The sequence below is a fragment of the Triticum urartu genome, chromosome 1A, assembly GCF_056163025.1.
Source record: "Triticum urartu cultivar PI428250 chromosome 1A, HENAU_Tu73, whole genome shotgun sequence".
NCBI classification, from domain to species: Eukaryota; Viridiplantae; Streptophyta; class Magnoliopsida; order Poales; family Poaceae; genus Triticum; species Triticum urartu.
This window is the reverse complement of record NC_141873.1, coordinates 568,965,089-568,984,230: the sequence shown is the minus strand read 5'-3', so window position 1 is coordinate 568,984,230 and position 19,142 is coordinate 568,965,089. Positions and strand designations below refer to the sequence as shown.

The 19,142-nt window shown below is 51.4% G+C and overlaps 1 pseudogene; it reads right to left on the bottom strand.

Moving 5' to 3' along the window:
- Positions 1-53: 53 nt before the first annotated feature.
- Positions 54-2,760, bottom strand: LOC125530171 (transcription termination factor MTERF15, mitochondrial-like; annotated as a pseudogene).
- Positions 2,761-19,142: the final 16,382 nt, after the last annotated feature.

The following is a 19,142-nucleotide window of genomic DNA, read 5'->3' as shown; positions in this document are numbered from 1 at the left end:
CAGTTCGATGTTCTCTTCTCTGCTGAATGATGAGATGGACATACCAGGTCTCATGAAATAAATTACTAGCTTCATCAAGTGTTAGCAAGTAGCAACGACCAAACCAGCATGTCATAGACATACTACAAAGACAACCAACATCTAGTTAGGCACGAATACTGAAACAAAAGGCTACCAGCTTACTGCCCAAGCAAAATCTTTGGGGCGCAGTAAATAGTTTCAAACTTTACATATTCCTGGTTCATGCAAATCTGAATCTAGTCGGCACTTCGCCTCTGCAAGCTTCCGCATAGTCTTCAGCGAGGTGCGGTGCAGCTTCCATGTGAGGGCATATGTACTTCTCCATGAATACCTTCTCGGTCTGCATTACTGCAGAATAGTAGTCCCGGTCGCAATCTAGCAATTCATTTTCCTTGAGAAACTTTACAACATGGTACCGGGGCCTGAGCCGGCCCTCCAGGCTGTAAGAGAGCAATACCGGACGATGAGCAATGTATGCCGGTTCCAGCCCCACCTCAGAGACGAGGAACTCTGATCTGCTCTGCAGAGAGTCCTTAGACCTTGTCAGCAAGATTGGAAACTTGGACACAGCAATGCTGACCTCGGCATCTGACCACCTAAAGGTCTTCTTCAAGTACCCCACTTTGGTGGCGATCTTCTCCTCGCTGAGGTACGCAACAGCAGACACGGCATGCCTGAACATCCGAGATCCACGGGGCACACCAAGACTTTCAGCGCATGACACCATTGCCCGGATGGATTCTACATTGGTTGTGAGCAGCCATGGATTAGGGATGCACAGCTTGGCAATGTCGCAATCAGCCAGCCCCAAGTCCCGCAGGGTCGCGACATTGGGCTTGACCACCCTCTCAAGATCAGACGAGATAAGGTAAAAGCCGCGCTTGAGAACTCAAAAGGGTGTTGTCGATGGAACCGAAGAGGGGCAGGTAGTACTGCAGCTTGGAGACGATGGATGTGAGATGTAAGTTGCCTTGGCAGTAGGAGATGAGGCGCGCGATCTGAGAACGCGAGAGGCCGAGGCCGGTGAGCTGGGCGACGACGGGGACAAGGTACCCCTCCACTCTGGAGCAGAGTACCTTGGGGTCTCCCGCGACGACGGTGGCGACGTCAGAGCTGGAGAAGCCGTGGCCGGCGAGGAAGGAGAGCACGGCGTCGGGCTTGGTGGGGGATTTGAGGTGGGAGAGCTTGGCGGAGGCCTTGAGTGCCTGCGCTCGGGAGAGGCCGCAGCTGGCGACGAGGTAGTCCTGCACGGCGAAGCTAGGGGCGGGCGCTGCGGCGGAGATGAGGCGGTGGATCTGGGAGGTGGAAGAGGCGGAGGGAAACGAGAGGAGCTGAGTGAGGACGCAGCACCGGTGCCGGAGCATGGCGGCGGCGACGAGATTGGAACGAGCGGCTTGGCGGCGGCGGCGTGGTTGTCGCAACCAAAAATGGAGGAATGACCTTCCACGAGCCCACCAGCGTCAGCGTGTGAGCGTAGTGGGCCTTGAAGCCTTCTAATTCGTTTACTCACTCATAAAAAATGAGATGCTCAAGAAAAAAACTCACAAAAAAATGAAGAAATTTATTCAATTTTTTTAAGGAATATCCCTAAAAACACAAAATGAGAAACGAATGTCTCAAAAAAACTGAAGAAACGTGCGCCAGGTATTGGTAGTACTCCATCTGGGTTTTTTGTCTACTCTGTATATAAGAAGCCAACCTTTTTAATATTTGCTCAATATTATAGAAAACAAAATCAACATTCACAATATCAAAAATATGTCATTACATGCATCGTGAAATTAATTTTTCATATTGTATACCTTTATTATTGTAGACGTTGATATTTTTTAATATAAATTAGATCAAACTTTATGAAGTTTGACTCAAGACAAATCTTATACATGAAGTATAAGGAAACCGAGGGAGTACAAAACATCACGCGACGACTCGGCCCTGAGCCGCTCGTGCAACTATATCCCTGTTGTCATCCTCAGCTCACGCCATCTAGAAAAGCCAGCCCCGTCATCATCGTCGGCTGAAGCTCATCAACTAGAACCATGCAGAGCCCCGGCCGCCATGCTCGCTCCATCTCCATCTCCTCTTCTTTAGCACATAGGTAAATCATATTTACAAGTAAAAACAACTACAAAATGCTTTGCTCTGCCATCTCTTTTACAACTAAGGGCTTCACAGACTGAATTTTCTTCACTGCGCAAGGCGCCACAGAGCACTAGGTAGGGTTCAGGTGACATACAAAAAGATTCAGCAGCTCACATGATCGTGAGTGCCTGGAAAAAGAATTTACCAAGTCTTTATTCTCTGAATCATATGTTCTTTAACAAGTACAACCTGATAAAGATATTTTCACACCTAGGAAATTATGATTAAGGAAAATAAGAGGAGCAATTCGTACAAAACAGTAATTTGTCCAATGATATTTTTAAGGGCCAATAAGATAGTCATCTAATCATGGAGGCTGGAGCACAAGGAAAGTTATTTCAATTAGCATCTAACTGCTATGTAAAACAGCATACATGCACAACTGCCTTGTAAACTACTTGTTGTGTTCCCTCTACAAGGAACACAACTGCAAACAAATAGACCAACTCGTCTCACTCACAATCAGGATAGGGGAACTATAGCAAAATAGCGCGGTTTTAGTCATCTGCCAATCTTCTATATGTCATATGACATTTGACTAGGTGCAAAATATATCAGCCCCAACCAATGGCGTTTCTTGTGCAACCTGTGGAGTCACTAGACCCCGCAGGTTTTTTTAATCACTACTACTTTCGTTCTGGATATTGCATCAAAACAATCATAATTCGAAAAATTTATGGCTTTAGCATGTAACGCCCCGAGACCGATGTGTCAGGTGTCTCCCAGTTATTCGTTGTTGTTGCCTTGTCATTTGCTTGCGCGTCATGCATTTCATATCATGTCATCATGTGCATCGCATTTGCATACATATTCATCTCATGCATCCGAGCATTTTTTCCCGTTGTCCGTTTTGCAATCCGGCGCTCCTATGTGCTCCGGCGTCCCTTTTTACCTCTTTTCGTGTGCGGATGTTAAACGTTCTCGGATTGGACCGAGACTTGCCAACCGGCCTTGGTTTACTACCGGTAGACCGCCTGTCAAGTTTCGTGTCATTTGGACTTCGTTTGATACTCCAACGGTTAACCGAGGAACCGTAAAGGCCTCGTGTGTGTTGCAGCCCAACACCTCTCCATAGTGGCCCCAAACCCACCTAAACCCCTCCATCCTCTCGGTCGTTCGATCACGACCGCGTGGCCGAAAACCGCACCTCATTTGGAGTCTCCTAGCTCCCTCTACCTATATATGTGATCCCCTCCAAAAATTCGCGGACGAAACCCTACCCTAACCTTCCCCGCCGCCACCGGACATTTCGTCCCGCGCCGCCGGACATGTCCGCCGCCCCGCAGCCACCTCACTCCGGCCAATCACGCTATGCCACGTCAGCCGGCCGCCGCCCTCGCCCAACCGGACGCAGCCATGCGTCCCGGCGCCCCGCGCCTCCTCACCACGGGCCCACGAACCCGACCGCAGCCCTCCGGGCCCGGTGCGCCGCCGCCCGCCTCCGCTGGCTCCGCGCCACACGCCGAGGCGCCCCGCCGCCACTGCCAGGTGCTTCCCTGCCGCCGCCGGTAGATGCTCCGCCGCCCCGCCGCCGAAAGGCCCCGCCGTCGCCGCCATGTGCCTCGCCCCGCCTCCGTCGAGATGCCATGAACCGCCTCTGCTGCCGCTCGTCGCGGATCCTGTCGGGCCGGACCGGATCCGGCGACCTCGAGCCCGGCCACCGCCTCTCCTGTTCTCCGGCGCCAACTCCGGCGAAGATCCGGCTCTGCCTCGATCTGCGTGTGCCCGGGTCAAACCCTATATCCGTTCTCGGAGTGGTATAATTTCTCTAAAAGTCCCTAGTATTTTTGGGCATTTTCATCGCATCATAACTTTGCACCCGTGGCTCCGTTTTGGGCGTCTAGCATATCAAATTGTTCGTCTCGACGTGTACTTCATTTCATCTCATTGCATCATGTTCATTTGAGCTCATCTTGATGCCCTAAATGCTGTTGTAAGAGTGCTAGTTTATATTAGTTTCAGATTCTTATCAGTAATTGGTCATTTGTCATTTTTGCCATGTTTAATGTGTGCCTCCTATGAACTTGAGCCCTACATGAGTTTTGAAGTATGCCATGCCATCTTTACAGGGGGTGTATGCCATGTATTTTTGTGATCTCTGCGATGACTAGCACAAGCATGTAAAGTAGCTCTCGTAATGTTGCTGATTTCACGGACTTAGAAATCTTCTAAGTCATTGCCCTGATAATATTTTTATGCCATGTATTCTTGCTGCTACAGAGTGATCCATGCCTCTTTTGAGCATGATCAGTAAGGATGTTTTGTAGATATTGTGGTGCTCTATCCATCCATGTCTTTGTTTGCATTTATGGAGCACCCTAACTTGAGTCAATCGAGCTCTACTTTTGCTATAAAATGTTCCTGGCAGATTGTTTACATGTTAAGCAATTTTGCCGAGGTTGTTGTTGTTGTTGTTGTTGTTGTTTATCCATGCATGTTATGAGGTGGTTCTTACCATGTTTAGCTTCTATGCCATGTCTACTTGCTGGGTATATGCTTAGTTTATCATGCGATGTCTTGTGGTGAGTGCATCGAGCTCGTAAACATGCCTACTTGATATCTGTTTTGCCATGTTCCAGTTTTCTGCTAAGTCTGAATCTGTTAACGATAATTGCTATGTTCACATGGTTGCCATTGTATTTTCTGATCCCTTTTGGCTTATGGTCATTAAGGGTCTTTTGTTGTATGCTTTGAGTAGCTTCATGCCATGCCTTGCTTTGCCATGATATGTTCATGTAGCATGTTGTTATCTTGCTCTAAACATTGCTTTCTGATGTTAAATTCCTGGCCTGTTGTTATTTTCACTAAGTCTGTAACCTGTTATCTTTTGCTCTTTTGCCATGCTTGTTTGAACCTGCTATTGAGTGAATTAGCCGTAGCTCGGTGTTCATCTTTTGTCAAGCATCTTGAGTGGATCCCTGCCATATTTTTTTTTGCTATGTTAGAGTGCTGTAGCATGTTGTTCTTGATGCATTTAGATGGCCTCATGCTGTTAATCGCAGATCGGTGCTATATTTGTTTTGCTGGTCATTTGCAAGCCGTGCATCCGATTCCGGTGATCTTTATATCGATTTCGACCGAAATCAACTCATCTTTCCAGTGGCACTCTTGGTTTTCCAAGTTGAGGCCAGGTTCAATCTTTCCTTTCCGAAACATGCATATGCATCGCATTTCACATCCCGCATATCATGCCATGCTTTGCATCATGTTGTTTGTGCATTGCACGTGGTTGATTGTGTCTCCCTTTGCTTGTGTTCTTGCTTTGGGTAGAGCCGGGAGACGAGTTCGTGATCGAGGTACCCGTTGAGTGCGTTTCGAGGATCAAGCTTTCGTCTTCTCGGAGAACTTTGCAGGCAAGATGACCATACCCTCGAAATCATTTCTATCTTTGCTTGCTAGTTGTTGGGGACATTACTACCGGACGTAAACCGGCCAGGAGTATCCGGATTAAATTTATGAAGATTAGAAGCCCATGAAGATGTGAAGATGATGGCACTTTACGAAGGCCCAAGGCCCAGAAGTGAGTTAAGGACTGTAGACGTAAACCGTCTTAATCATGTAACTTTCTTTGTAAGATAGGGAGTGTAGAGACCGAACCGGAAACGTTTATGATCCGGCTTGGGGACTCTTTAAACTGACGGGCGCCACCCATGTATATAAGGGGATGACCCGTCAGCGGTTCAAGGGACGGACAACAACTCGAGAACCAGACAAAGCGGATTCGCTCCCTGGCCTTCGAAACCCAAGAAATACCAATCACAACTAGACGCAGGCTTTTACCTTCATCGAAGGGGCCGAACTAGTATAAACTCTCCGTGTCCCCTTGTCCGGTTTAACCCCTGTAAGTTAACCCGTTGCGATGGTTCCACGACTAAGTCCTTTCACAAGGACATCTGCCGTGACAAACCCACGACAGTTGGCGCGCACCATGGGGCTATCGCACGATGGTTTCGAGTTCTTGAAGGGCGGCTTTGATGGACTCAAGGGATACGCTGTGGGATGGATGACGAAGAGTCGTCGCGGCAAGCTTTACATCGACAACGCAGGATGGGGTCCCGAGGCCGATTCAATTTAATATGGGTACCGGGTCCTCTTTGGTGGGATTCACGTCTTCATCGGCAAGATTGGCGAACCGGCCCCTGAGCCGGACACCTGCACCGACATCATCGAAACGGCTCAGCGTACAAGTTCTTCGCCGGTTTAGCCTGTGATGAAGCACGTCTTCGTAGGTGCTATTCATGGAGCAGAATATGAGGACGGACCGGCATCCGATGGAGAAACCATTGTCTGTTTCGACGACGAGTCTTCTGGAGAGACCAAATCGCTCTATCAGTTACAAGATGGCCGGATTGGTGGGGGATCCGAGGGCAACAGTATTTCGGACTCCCCTGATCTGCCAAACCAGGCCGCTATCTTCATGGCCGGTACACAGTCGGCGCCTCACTCATCAACTGCTGCAGCAATGCTCTCCGGTTCAACAACAGCCACGCCGGTGGGGGCAGGAGGCTCTGCGCCGCCTCCATCTCAGGTCCTGTCTGACCTGTTCGATGCTTTGGCAACGTTAATGGCTGCAGAGGTGGATGCAGTAGCCAGGGATCAGCACAACGCGGAGATTGCCAAGGTGAATGATCAGATAGCCCAGGCTAAAGCGGACCTAGCGGCGGAGAACGCTAGGATGGCCACAGAACGGGCTGAATTGGAAGCACAGGCTTACCGGATTAGGCTGGATCAGAACGCTTCCGAAGAGGTCCTGAGAAGAAGGTACCGATCGCATCTCCCATCGGGTTATGAGCCGCGAAATCTCTTCAACACACCAAGCGCAGGAGCTAGTCACCAGCCAGTACTGAACCGGTAGGAGGCACCAGGAACAGGAGCGCTGGTTCAACCGCGCACGATGGACCCGCCTCGTCAGAACAATGTTGTGCCACAGTATGTACCAACACCTCCCGGGCATTATTCCAACCCGTTGGACAATATTGTGGCCGCCGCTTCACGCCTGGGAGCCCTCCCAACCGACGGCGAATCACCAGTTGCGATTGAGGCACGTCGGGCTAGAGATCTCCTTCAAACGGCGCTAAATCAGCAGCAGACATATTCACACAGTCGCGAGAGGATTCACTCCACTCCCCGTCCGAGCAGGAGCTATAGCAGACATGTTGAGGATGAACCGGCCATGTCAAGCAGTGCACGCCGCCGTAATTCGCCGCGAGGACACAACCCGGCAGGGGGAGGTACTAATGCACAGGATGTTGTGGATCACGGCCGCGCGCGTCGGGAGGCCGAGCTAGCGGCTCGACACGGAGCGCGTCAACATACTCCGGTTCACCCTACCGCTTCAGTAGAACCAGGTGTGATGTTCAGTTCCTTAGAGGTGCCATGTCTCACCCCCGCTTTGCGTAATGTGAGATTGCCCAAGGACTTCAAGGGACCTCGTAAGGTACCAAATTACACCGCCGATTTACAACCAGAGGCATGGGTTGAAAGCTATGAGATGGCAATGGAGATGTTAGACGTGGATGAAGCAGTGTGTGCTAAATACTTCACCATGATGTTGGAGGGAACAGCTCGTACTTGGTTAAAGAGCTTACCCGTTAATTCTGTCGGATCATGGGCCGAATTGAAGCACCGGTTTATCCAGAACTTCAAAGATACTTGTAAGCAGCCTATGTCAATCGTGGATCTGGCCGCTTGTGTCCAGGAGGAGGGAGAGTCCACGACCCATTGGGTCAAGCGGGTCTCAGCGAATTTACATTCATTAGATCAAATAAATGCAGATACCGCAGTACTAATGTTGTAGGGCAATTGTCGTTTTTTGCCGCTCAAACAGAAGTTAGGAAGGCTCAAACGTCACTGCAATGATATGTCAACGCTCATGGCCGCTTTGGTTAAATACGCCGATTCAGATAGTACCAAGGACCCGGACTCAGATGAGGACAAACCGGGGAAAGGGAAGAAGAACGGCAACGCCAAGGGTCAGCAGCATCATCTGGCAGGCCATGGGAACAGTGGTAAGCGCAAAGCCGACAGCAGCTTGGACTTTGTTGCTAACACCAATGCTCAGGAGAATGGCCAGCGCCGCAAGGGCAAGCAGCCCCAAAGGGGCGGAGGTTCAGGCTCCAGTTTGGAGCGACTGTTAAATCAACCCTGTTCAAAGCATGGATCAAAAGAGAAGCCGGCGTCGCATCTTTGGAAGGACGGTTACATCATGCGGGATTTTAAGAACTCCAATATGTTCCAGTATGATAATGGCCCACCCGGCGGTTCATGAGGTGGTTTCCACGGGCCGGGTTACGGAGGTGGTAGTTCCGGTTTAGGGTTTCAAGGCAACCAAACCGGACACAGCAATCAAGGGCACCAAGGCAACCAGGGAGGTTACAACCATCAGGGGAACCAGCAGCAACAGCAGTCGGGTTACCAGAGCAATCCCAAGCAGCTAAATAGCGGGCAATATCATGTCTTCACTACTAGTTTGTGTAAACGTGATCAGAAGCTTCACAATAGGGCAGTAAACTCTGTTGAACCGGCAGTGCCTCAGTATTTGTGTTGGTCTGAGCAACCCATTTTGTGGAGTAGAGAGGATCACCCACTCCGGGTTGACAATCTGGGTCACTTGGCCCTGGTGGTGGCCCCTCAAGTTGGGGGGTATAAGTTCACCAAAGTGCTCATGGATGGGGGAAGTAGTATCAATATCCTATATTATGATACATTCCGCCATATGGGGTTGACAGATAAGAATCTTAAACTGTCAAATACCGTTTTTCATGGTGTGGTGCTTGGTAAATCTGCATATCCAGTGGGCAAGATAGCCTTAGAGGTGGCTTTTGGAGATGACTATGATTCGAGGTCAGAAACATTGACTTTTGAGGTGGTAAAAATCAAAAGCCCGTATCACGCCATGTTTGGGCGGCCGGGTTATGCTAAGTTCATAGCAAGGTCGTGTTATGTTTATCTACAACTTAAAATGCCAGGTCATAAGGGGACTATCGCAATACATGGAAGCAGAAAGATCGCTTTGGAGTGTGAGGAAGGTGATGCGGCTTATGCTGAGTCGGTTTGTGCCACGGAGGAGTTGAAATTCTATAAGGAGCAAGTTGATCCGACAGATATGACCTCTTTGAAAAAGCCAACTACGGAACATGATCCGGCGTTGAAGTTCAAATCGGCTACAGACACTAAGATGATTGATTTTGTTCCTGGTGACTCATCCAAACAATTCAGCATCAGCGCTAACCTGGATCCCAAATAGGAAAGCGCGCTCATCGAGTTCATCCGTGAGAACTGGGACATCTTTGCATGGAAACCTTCTGACATGCCAGGTGTACCGAGGGAACTCGCTGAGCACACACTTAACATTGATCCTAAGTTTAAACCGGTCCGACAGTTGCTCCACCGCTTCAATGAAGAAAGGCGTAAGGCTATTGGTGAAGAGGTAGCTCGGTTGTTGGCCGCAGTGTTTATCGTGGAGGTCTTTCATCCAGAGTGGTTGGCTAATCCGGTGCTGGTTCTTAAGAAAAACGGCACTTGGCATATGTGTGTGGATTACACAGATTTAAACAAAGCTTGCCCTGCAGACCCCTTTGCCCTCCCTCGCATTGATCAGATAATTGATGCTACAGCGGGTTGTGACCGTTTGTGTTTTCTGGATGCTTATTCTGGTTATCATCAGATCAAAATGGCGGTTAAGGACCAGGAGAAGACATCTTTCATAACTCCTTTTGGAGCCTTCTGCTATGTCTCCATGCCCTTGGGACTCAAGAGTGCCCAGGCAACTTATCATCGCTGTGTTCAGAATTGCCTTCATAAGCAGATTGGGCGCAATGTTCATGCATATGTGGATGATATTGTGATAAAGTCTAGAAAGGAGGAAACATTGATAGATGGTTTGAGAGAAACCTTTGACAACCTCCGGGTTTACAAGATGATGCTCAATCCGGAGAAGTTTGTCTTTGGTGTCCCGGCAGGCAAACTCTTGGGTTTTCTGGTATCAAACAGAGGCATCGAGGCTAATCCGGAAAAAATTTCAGCAATCACGTCTTTGGCTAAACCGGCGTGTATCAATGACGTTCAACGTCTGGCCGGCCGGATTACAGCTTTGAGCCGTTTTATTAGTCGTCTCGGGGAGAAGGCCATCCCTTTATATCAGATGCTCAAGAAAATAGATAACTTTGTCTGGAGCGAGGCAGCTAATAAAGCGTTCGAGGATCTGAAGAGGCAGTTAGCTGAACCACCCGTGCTTGCAGCACCGATTGATAAGGAGCCGTTATTGCTATATGTGGATGCTAATTCCCGATCTGTTAGCGTGGCTGTCATGGTGGAGCGCAAGGAAGTTGGCAAGGAATATCCGGTTCAACGGCCAGTTTATTATATCAGTGAAGTGCTCATTGAGTCAAAGTAGAGGTATCCACATTGGCAGAAGCTGGTGTATGGAGTGTTTATGGCAAGCCGGAAGCTTAAATACTATTTTCAGGGCCATCCCATCATAGTGGTCAGTTCAGCCCCTCTAGGAGATATCATTCAAAACAGAGAAGCAACTGGCCGGATTGCTAAGTGGGCTATCGAGCTTGGACCTCATGGACTCAAATATATACCCCGCACAACGATCAAATCCCAGGCACTCGTGGACTTCATCAATGATTGGATGGAGTTAGAGGCACCTGAAAAGAAACCAGATAATACATATTGGACTATTCATTTTGATGGGTCCAGACAGTTGGAGGGCTCGGGGGCTGGAGTCATACTAACTTCCCCATGAGGTGACAAGTTTTGTTATGTCCTCCGTTTAATGTTCCCTTGTACTAACAATGCAGTTGAATATGAGGCTTTGCTCCACGGTCTTCGGATGGCTAAGGAGATGAACTTAAGTCGGGTTAAGTGCTTCGGGGATTCAGATCTGGTGGCTCAACAGGTGTCTGGCACTTGGGATTCTAAAGACCCACTCATGGTTGCATATCGATGAGAGGTGGATACAGTGGCTGGTCACTTCAAGGGTTATCAGGTGGACCATATAGACCGACGAAAGAATGAAGCGGCGGACGCTTTAAGTCGTCTTGGTTCTCAGCGTAAACCGGTTCCGCCGAATGTCTTTCTTGACGTATTGCATAATCCGTCAGTCAAGGTACCAACCGAAGAAGAGTTGGCTATTCCGGATCCGGAGGCTCAATTGGTGGCAGCTCTGCACGTCATACCGGATTGGACAATCCCATATCTGGCTTACATGAACCGGGGCGAGTTACCAGATGATGAAACGTTGGCTCGACAGATAATCCGGCGTTCCAAGTCCATGACCATACTCAACGGGGAGTTACATCATTACAGCGTTTCAGGAGCAATTCAACGTTGTGTTTCTCCTCAAGAGGGTTGTGAGATTTTGCGAGAAATCCATGAAGGAGATTGCGGTCACCATGCCGGTTCAAAATCTTTGGTTGCTAAAGCTTTTCGCCACGGTTTTTACTGGTTGACAGCGCATGCTGATGCGGAGGATTTAGTCAAGAGATGTGACGGTTGTCAAAAATTTGCCCGCCGTGCGCACATTCCGGCCCAAGAGTTGAGGATGATTCCAATAACTTGGCCGTTTGTGACTTGGGGGCTTGATATGGTTGGACCCTTCAAGCGATCCAAGGACAAAAAGACCCACCTGTTAGTAGCAGTTGATAAATTTACCAAATGGGTGGAGGAAGAACCAGTCAGTAAGTGTGATGCGGCCACGTCGGTTAAGTTCATCAAAAAGGGGATATTCCGGTTTGGCTTTCCACACAGTATTATAAATGATAATGGTACTAACCTATCAAAAGGGGAGATGGAGGAATTTTGCCAACGTAAGCACATCCGGGTCGATCTAGCATCAGTGGCTCACCCCCAGTCTAATGGTCAAGCGGAGAGGGAAAATCAAGAAATTCTACGAGGTATCAAACCCAGGCTTATGGTTCCTTTAAAGCAGACACCGGGTTGTTGGGTTGAGGAGCTACCTTCTGTGTTATGGAGCATCAACACCACACCCAATAGGTCTACGGGTTACACACCTTTCTTCATGGTTTATGGAGCGGAGGCGGTTCTTCCTAGTGACATCCGTCACGACTCGCCCCGTGTGACAGCCTACGTTGAAGCTGATAATGAGAAGGCACGCCAAGATTCCCTGGACCTGTTGGATGAAGAGCGTGATCTTGCAGCAGCACGTTCGGCGATTTATCAATAAGATCTCCGACGTTATCACAGCCGCCGGGTTAAGACCAGAACCTTTCAAGAAGGCGATTTGGTGCTCCGGCTTATCCAGGATCAGACTAATATGCACAAGTTATCCCCACCTTGGGAAGGACCCTTTGTGGTCAGCAAGAATCTGCACAACGGGTCTTACTACCTCATTGATGTTCGAGAGCACAAAGACTCACTTAAATCGGAGGAGGAGACCAAGAGGCCATGAAACATAGCTCTTCTTCAGCCTTACTATACTTGAAGCCATAGGCTCTTCATATGTACATATTGATGATGATGTATATATTATATAATAAACCGCAGCCTCCGTTACAGCGGGGTATCTGTTCTTTTTACATCCTGTGTGTCGGTGTACTAGAGTAGGGGTACCCTAGTATCCCGAACATGTGCACGGGCAGTCGCAGCATCCCGCAGCAAGGCTTGCCGGGTGACCGCCAAGGTCCTCCGTGGTTCCTTTGGGGCCATTCAAGGACAAAGTATCCAAGCCAAGGAGACAAGACCCCGGCAAGAGGAGCTTGCCGGGAAGGCCAACCAAGGCATCTCAAGGAACTTGCCGCAACGCGCCACGCGTCCCGGCAAGGCCCGGTGAGCGACAAGCTCCCGGACGCGACAAGACAACGACCGCGGCAAGGCGCTTGCCGCGGCAAGCCACCACTCTGTGCCCGCGCTCCAGCACATCCACCAACGTGTCGCTCTGGGACCCTTCCAGGCGTACGTGGCGTGAGGCTGTGCAGCCAGCGGTGCGCTGTGGCAAGCGGCGCTGACAAGATTGCCATCGTGGCGAGCGGTGGCGTCCCTGACGGTCCCTTTTGCACCATTTGAGCGACGCAGACAGGCATTTAATGCCCTTGTCCCCTGCCGTCAGGGTTAGGTGTGATACACTGTAGCAGGTAGCTGTACCAACTGCAACACCTTTCCATTTTTACCCTTGTCTACATTGCCACCTGTCGGTGACCCCTTGGGCATATAAAAGGAGGCCCATGCGCAATGTAGGAAGGGGGGGGAGGGAAGGAGAGAACTCTCACGCTCGGTCTCGTTAGCTGCTGGTGTGTACTGTAGCACTCAGCGCTCCCGAGCAAGAACTCAATACAAACCACAAAGCAGGAGTAGGGTTTTACGCATCCGTGCGGCCCGAACCTGGGTAAACTGCTCGTGTGTTTCGCCTCGATCTGCTCTTCGTGCGATATCCGCCCCCCCCCCCCCCGCCGAACCGAAAGGGGCTCGGTCCGCCGGTCCCATAGGTGCTCGTGGATTAGTACCCTGACATCTTTGGCGCGCCAGGTAGGGGGTGCGTCGAGGTTGTGTGAACCTGATCCGGCGTTCACACGAGCTAAATCTTCATCGTCTTCATCGACATGCCGCCGAAGAAGAAGGCTTCGGAGGCGACTGCTCCATCCGCGCCGAACCTACCACCGCCGGAGCAAACGGCTGGTGGGGTAGACGCCGACGGAAGAACGGGCGTCGACGAGGGAGCTCACGGTGCTGCCAAGTCCAAGGACAAGGCTGCGCTGCCCATCGGCGGCGCAGTCGGCTCCCACAACGACCGGGCGCACTCCAAGACCTCGGTGTCCGTACATGCACCGCGCCCATCCCAGGAGGTGCGGGACCGGCAACGTCATGGTACTCACGGTGCCATACATTTGCTGGACCAAGATCGAGCTGGTGGATCTCGGAGTGCTCAAGACCAGCATGCACGCCAACATGCTGGCATGAGCGGGGCACGGTCGCCTGGACGAGATGCTGCTCCTTCTAACATAGTTAGAAGTCCGAGCATATCCCGCTCCTCACACCGTTCGCCGCCGCCACCCGTCACTTCAGCAGAAGCTTTGGCGCGGGCTCAACTGCTCCTAGACTACCCTCCAGCGGCAGACAAGATCGACGACTGGAGGGCCACCATTCAAAGTCTCATCGGCTTCGCCAACGGCGACACTCCACGGCAGCAGAGTACATCGCAGCTGCGGCAAGTCAGCCAGGCACGAGCCGGTGGTGACAAGACCGGTGGGGGTGCAACCACTGTGCACTCTCCGCCCCGAAGGCCAAGATCGCCGACTCGCCGGATCCACCTCGACAGCGACTCCACAGCGTCATCAGATCCACGAGCTCGTCGCGATCAGCGCCAAGTTCTTCACGAACGACAGCAAGAAGACGCTCGTACTCGCATCGAGCGCCGAAGAGAAGCGCGGCGTCAATCAGACCAGCGCGCTGGGCCCTCTGTCGACATGCATGCGCCAGGGGAACCAGGCAACTTGCCGTACGCGGTAGGTTGCCCTGCGTTTACTCGTGAGCTGCGGCAAGTCCAGTGGCCCAGCAAGAAGAATTTCAAGCCAGACGTACCAGAGAAGTACGACGGCAAGTCGCACCCGTCGGAGTTCCTCAGCATCTACACCATCGCGGTGTAAGCTGCCGGGGGGCGGGACGACAAGATCCTTGCCAACTACTTCCCGCTGGTGCTCAAGCCCAACGTCAGGTCCTGGCTCATGCATTTGCCGGACAACTCCATATCCTCCTGGGCAGACCTATGCCATCAGTTTGTCGGCGCCTTTACAGGCGGCCACAAACCTCATGGCCAAGAGAGTGACCTTCACCTGCTCGCCCAGAAGGAAGGAGAGCCCCTGGGCAAGTACATTCAGAGAGTCAGCCATGTACAGCACAACATCCCAGATGTCCACCCTGCCGCGGTCATCAGCGCGTTCCATCAGAACGTGCGTAAGCGCAGGATGAGGGAGGAGATGGCGATGTGCAAGATCAGAGACGTCAGTGAGCTATATGCCCTGGCCGACAAGTGTGCACGTGCTGAGGAAGGGAGGAAACTCCCCGGAGAGAATACAGGAGCAGGAGGATCTGACAGCGAGGATGCTGCCCCGGCAAAGAAAAACCGGCGGCGGAACAACAGGAAGAAGAAAGGCAAAAATGTGCTAGTCATTGAGCAGTCCAGCAATGAAGGTGGCGCCAAGAAAGCCAAAGCTGGTAGCTCCGGCAAGGAGATTGCCGCATGCACCAACTGCCAGGCTGTGGCGGTCGCCGACAAGCAGTACTGCAAGATCCACCGCACCAAGGGCCATGACCTCCAGAGCTGCAAGAAGGTCGAGCAGCTTGTCCAGCAGCAAAAGGCTGAATACGAGCGACGCGACAAGGAGAGGGCCCAAGGAGGCGCTGGAGAATCCGGCAAGAAGCGCGCCGGTCGGGGAGGACGCCGCGGCAAGGCCAAGCAGCGGCAAGGAGACATACCTCCCCGCGGCCGTGACAAGGATGAAGATGACAACGACGACGAAGACATGGATGATGTCGAGACCAGTGAGCAGGAGTTCCAGAAAGCCACAGAGGTCTTGTGCGTTGACGGCGGTGCTTCTCTGCATACTTCGCACCGCCAACTCAAGCAGTGGGTGCGGGAAGTCAATGCGGCGGAACCACCTGTCGAGTCACGCAAGCTTCTGAAATGGTCCAGCATGCCTATCATCTTTGATATTGAGGACCACCCTGATCGCACAACTGCGGTCGGGTGCTTGCCGATGTTGGTTTCACCAACTATCCGCAACCTCAAGGTCACTAAGATGCTAGTTGACGGCGGGGCCGGCTTGAACCTGATCTCCTCCGCTGTACTCCAGAAACTCCAGATCCCTGACAGCGAGCTTGAAGAGACCAGCACATTCCAAGGAATCAACCCGGGAAGGAGCAAGCCGAAGGGGAAGGTCACGTTGCCAGTAACATTTGGCAGCGAGTTGAACTTCAGGACTGAGAGGGTCACTTTTGACGTCGCCAATTTTCCATTGCCTTACAATGGGATACTCGTCCGTCCAGCACTCGCCAAGTTCATGGCAGCCTCTCACTACGCATACAACATGCTGAAGATGCCAGGCCCGATAAGCGTCATCTCTGTCCCTGGCGACAAGAAGGATGCTCTTATCTGCGCCGACAAGATCTACCGAGAAGAGGCAGCCGCAACAGATCGCAAGTCACCTGCCGTTGAAGCTCCCGGGGGGAAGAAGAAGACCAAGTCCGGCAAGAGTTCTGATGCCCACTCCAGCAAGCGCACCTCTTTGGAGTGCTGCGCTGCCGTCGAGGACGCACCATCGAGCTCCACCGGCAAGTGTAAGAAGACAATGGCAGCTCTGCCAGAGACCAAGAAGGTGTCCGCCAAGGAGGACGACACTAGTGGTACCTTCACCATCAGTGCCACTCTTGACCCTAAATAGGAAAGCGCGCTCATTGCTTTCCTGCGGGCGAACGTCGACGTGTTTGCGTGGCAACCGTCTGACAACCCTGGTGTTCCCAGGAAAGTAATTGAGCACCATCTTGCCGTTTGTCCTCATGCGCGGCCCGTCAAGCAGAAGGTCAGGAAGCAAGCAGTGGAGTGCCAAGAATTCATCGCAGAAGAGATCAAGAAATTGGAAGCAGCAGGCCTTGTCAGAGGAGTGCTCCATCCTACGTGGTTGGCCAATCCTGTAGTCGTGCTCAAGGCAAACGGGAAATGGAGGCTTTGCATCGACTTTACCGATGTTAATAAAGCTTGTCCCAAAGACCCATTTCCCTTGCCGCGCATTGACCAGATTGTTGACTCCACGGCCGGATGTGACTTGCTTTCATTTCTTGACGCATACTCAGGATACCATCAAATCTTCATGACAGAAGAGGATGAGGAGAAGACCGCATTCATCACTCCATGTGGCACGTACTATTTCATACGGATGCCTTTCGGTTTAAAAAATGCTGGTTCAACATTTGCAAGGGTAGTCCATGTCGCCCTTGAGCCACAAATACACAGAAATGTGGAAGCCTACATGGATGACATAGTGGTCAAGAGCAAGGAAAAGGCAACTCTGATTCAAGATTTAGACGAGACCTTTGCAAATCTGCGCAAGATCAGCCTCAAGCTCAACCCCGAGAAGTGTGTGTTTGGAGTCCCCTCCGGCAAGCTTCTCGGGTTCTTCGTGTCTCAGCGGGGAATTGAAGCCAATCCCGACAAGATCAAGGCCATTGAGCGGATTGAAGCACCAAAGCGCGTCAAGGATGTACGAAGACTTGCCGGTTGTGTGGCTGCTCTCAGCAGGTTTATCTCTAGGTCTGCTGAGCGCGCCCTGCCGTTTTTCAAAATATTGAAAAAGGCAGGTCCAATGAAATGGACTCCGGAAGCGGAGGCTGCGCTGCAAGACTTGAAGAGATACCTGTCCTCCACTCCAACACTTGTCGCACCTAAGCCACAAGAGAAGTTGCTACTGTATATAGCGGCAACCAATCAAGTGGTTAGTGCTGCGTTAGTAGCAGAGAGGGAGGCAGATGACGAGCCAGCAACCACGGCAGGCGCATCCAGCGACAAGCAGGGGGCTCCCCCGACAAGCTCTGGTCCCGACAAGGATGGATCTACGCAGACGCGCGAGGAGATACAGAAGAGAATGGTACAGCGCCCAGTTTACTTTGTCAGTTCCCTTCTGCAGGGGGCTAGGTCAAGGTACTCTGGCGTGCAGAAATTGCTTTTCGGCCTTCTCATGGCCTCGAGAAAGCTGCGCCATTACTTCCAAGCACATGAGATCACAGTTGTCACTCGTTTTCCGCTGAAGAGGATACTATAGAATCTAGAAGCGACAGGCAGGATTGTTGAGTGGGCACTGGAACTGTCAAGCTTTGGCCTCAAGTTTGAGAGTACTTCAACTATCCAAAGCAGAGCATTGGCAGAATTCATAGCAGAGTGGATGCCAACACCAGATGAAGAAATTCTAGAAACGAGCATCCCCGTCAAGGAAGCAAGCAAAGAGTGGCTGATGTACTTTGATGGTGCCTTTTCACTGCAAGGCGCCGGCGTTGGTGTGCTGCTTGTCGCACCCACCGGAGAGCACCTCAAGTACGTAGTCCAGATGCACTTTCCCAAGGAGCAAGCAACAAACAATACTGCAGAGTATGAAGGCTTGCTTGCCGGTCTCAGGATCGCGGCAGACCTTGGGGTCAAGAAGCTCATTGTCAGGGGTGACTCGCAGCTTGTCGTCCGCCAAGTGAACAAGAGCTATCAGAGTCCGTTGATGGAAGCCTACGTTGACGAAGTAAGAAAGCTAGAAGAGCACTTTGACGGCCTACAGATGGAGCATGTTCCAAGAGCTCAGAACGACATTGCCGATGGCCTATCAAAGTGCGCCGCACTTAAGTTACATGTGGAACCAGGGATCTTTGTGCTCAAGCTGACTCGACCGTCCGTAACGCCATCAACTGGATAGAGCAAGAAAAGGAAGTTGATTTTTGGTGACTATTTTCCGGCAGAGCTTCCCGGAGCCACCGCCAAGAAGGTCCCCAAGATCAACACCAAGAGTGCTGAGGAGCAGTCTGCTCCGGCAAGCCCTAGGGTTTGTTCCGTTGAAGCAGAGGCTCCCAACAAGTTTCGCTTCGGCAAGCTTGCCGGGGAACTTCAAGCTCCGGCTGAGCTGCAGGTTCTCGCCGTAGAAGCGGATGTTCCCGCAGCAGCAAATGTGCCTTTAGCCCTTGTTGTCGAGCCACAGGCTCCAGCATGGGCACAGCAGATTGTCCGTTTCCTTCAGACAGGAGAACTTCCCGAAGAGCAAGAAGAAGCGGAAAGAGTAGCCCGGCAGTCAAGTATGTACCAGTTTGTCGACAACACACTGTACATAAGAAGACTTAACGGTGTGAAATTGAAGTGTATTCACCGGGAAGATGGACAGAAGCTGTTGGCAGAGATACATGGAGGCATATGTGGTCACCACATTGGCGCAAGAGCACTTGCCGGCTAAGCATTCAGGCAAGGTTTCTTTTGGCCGACAGCCCTCCAG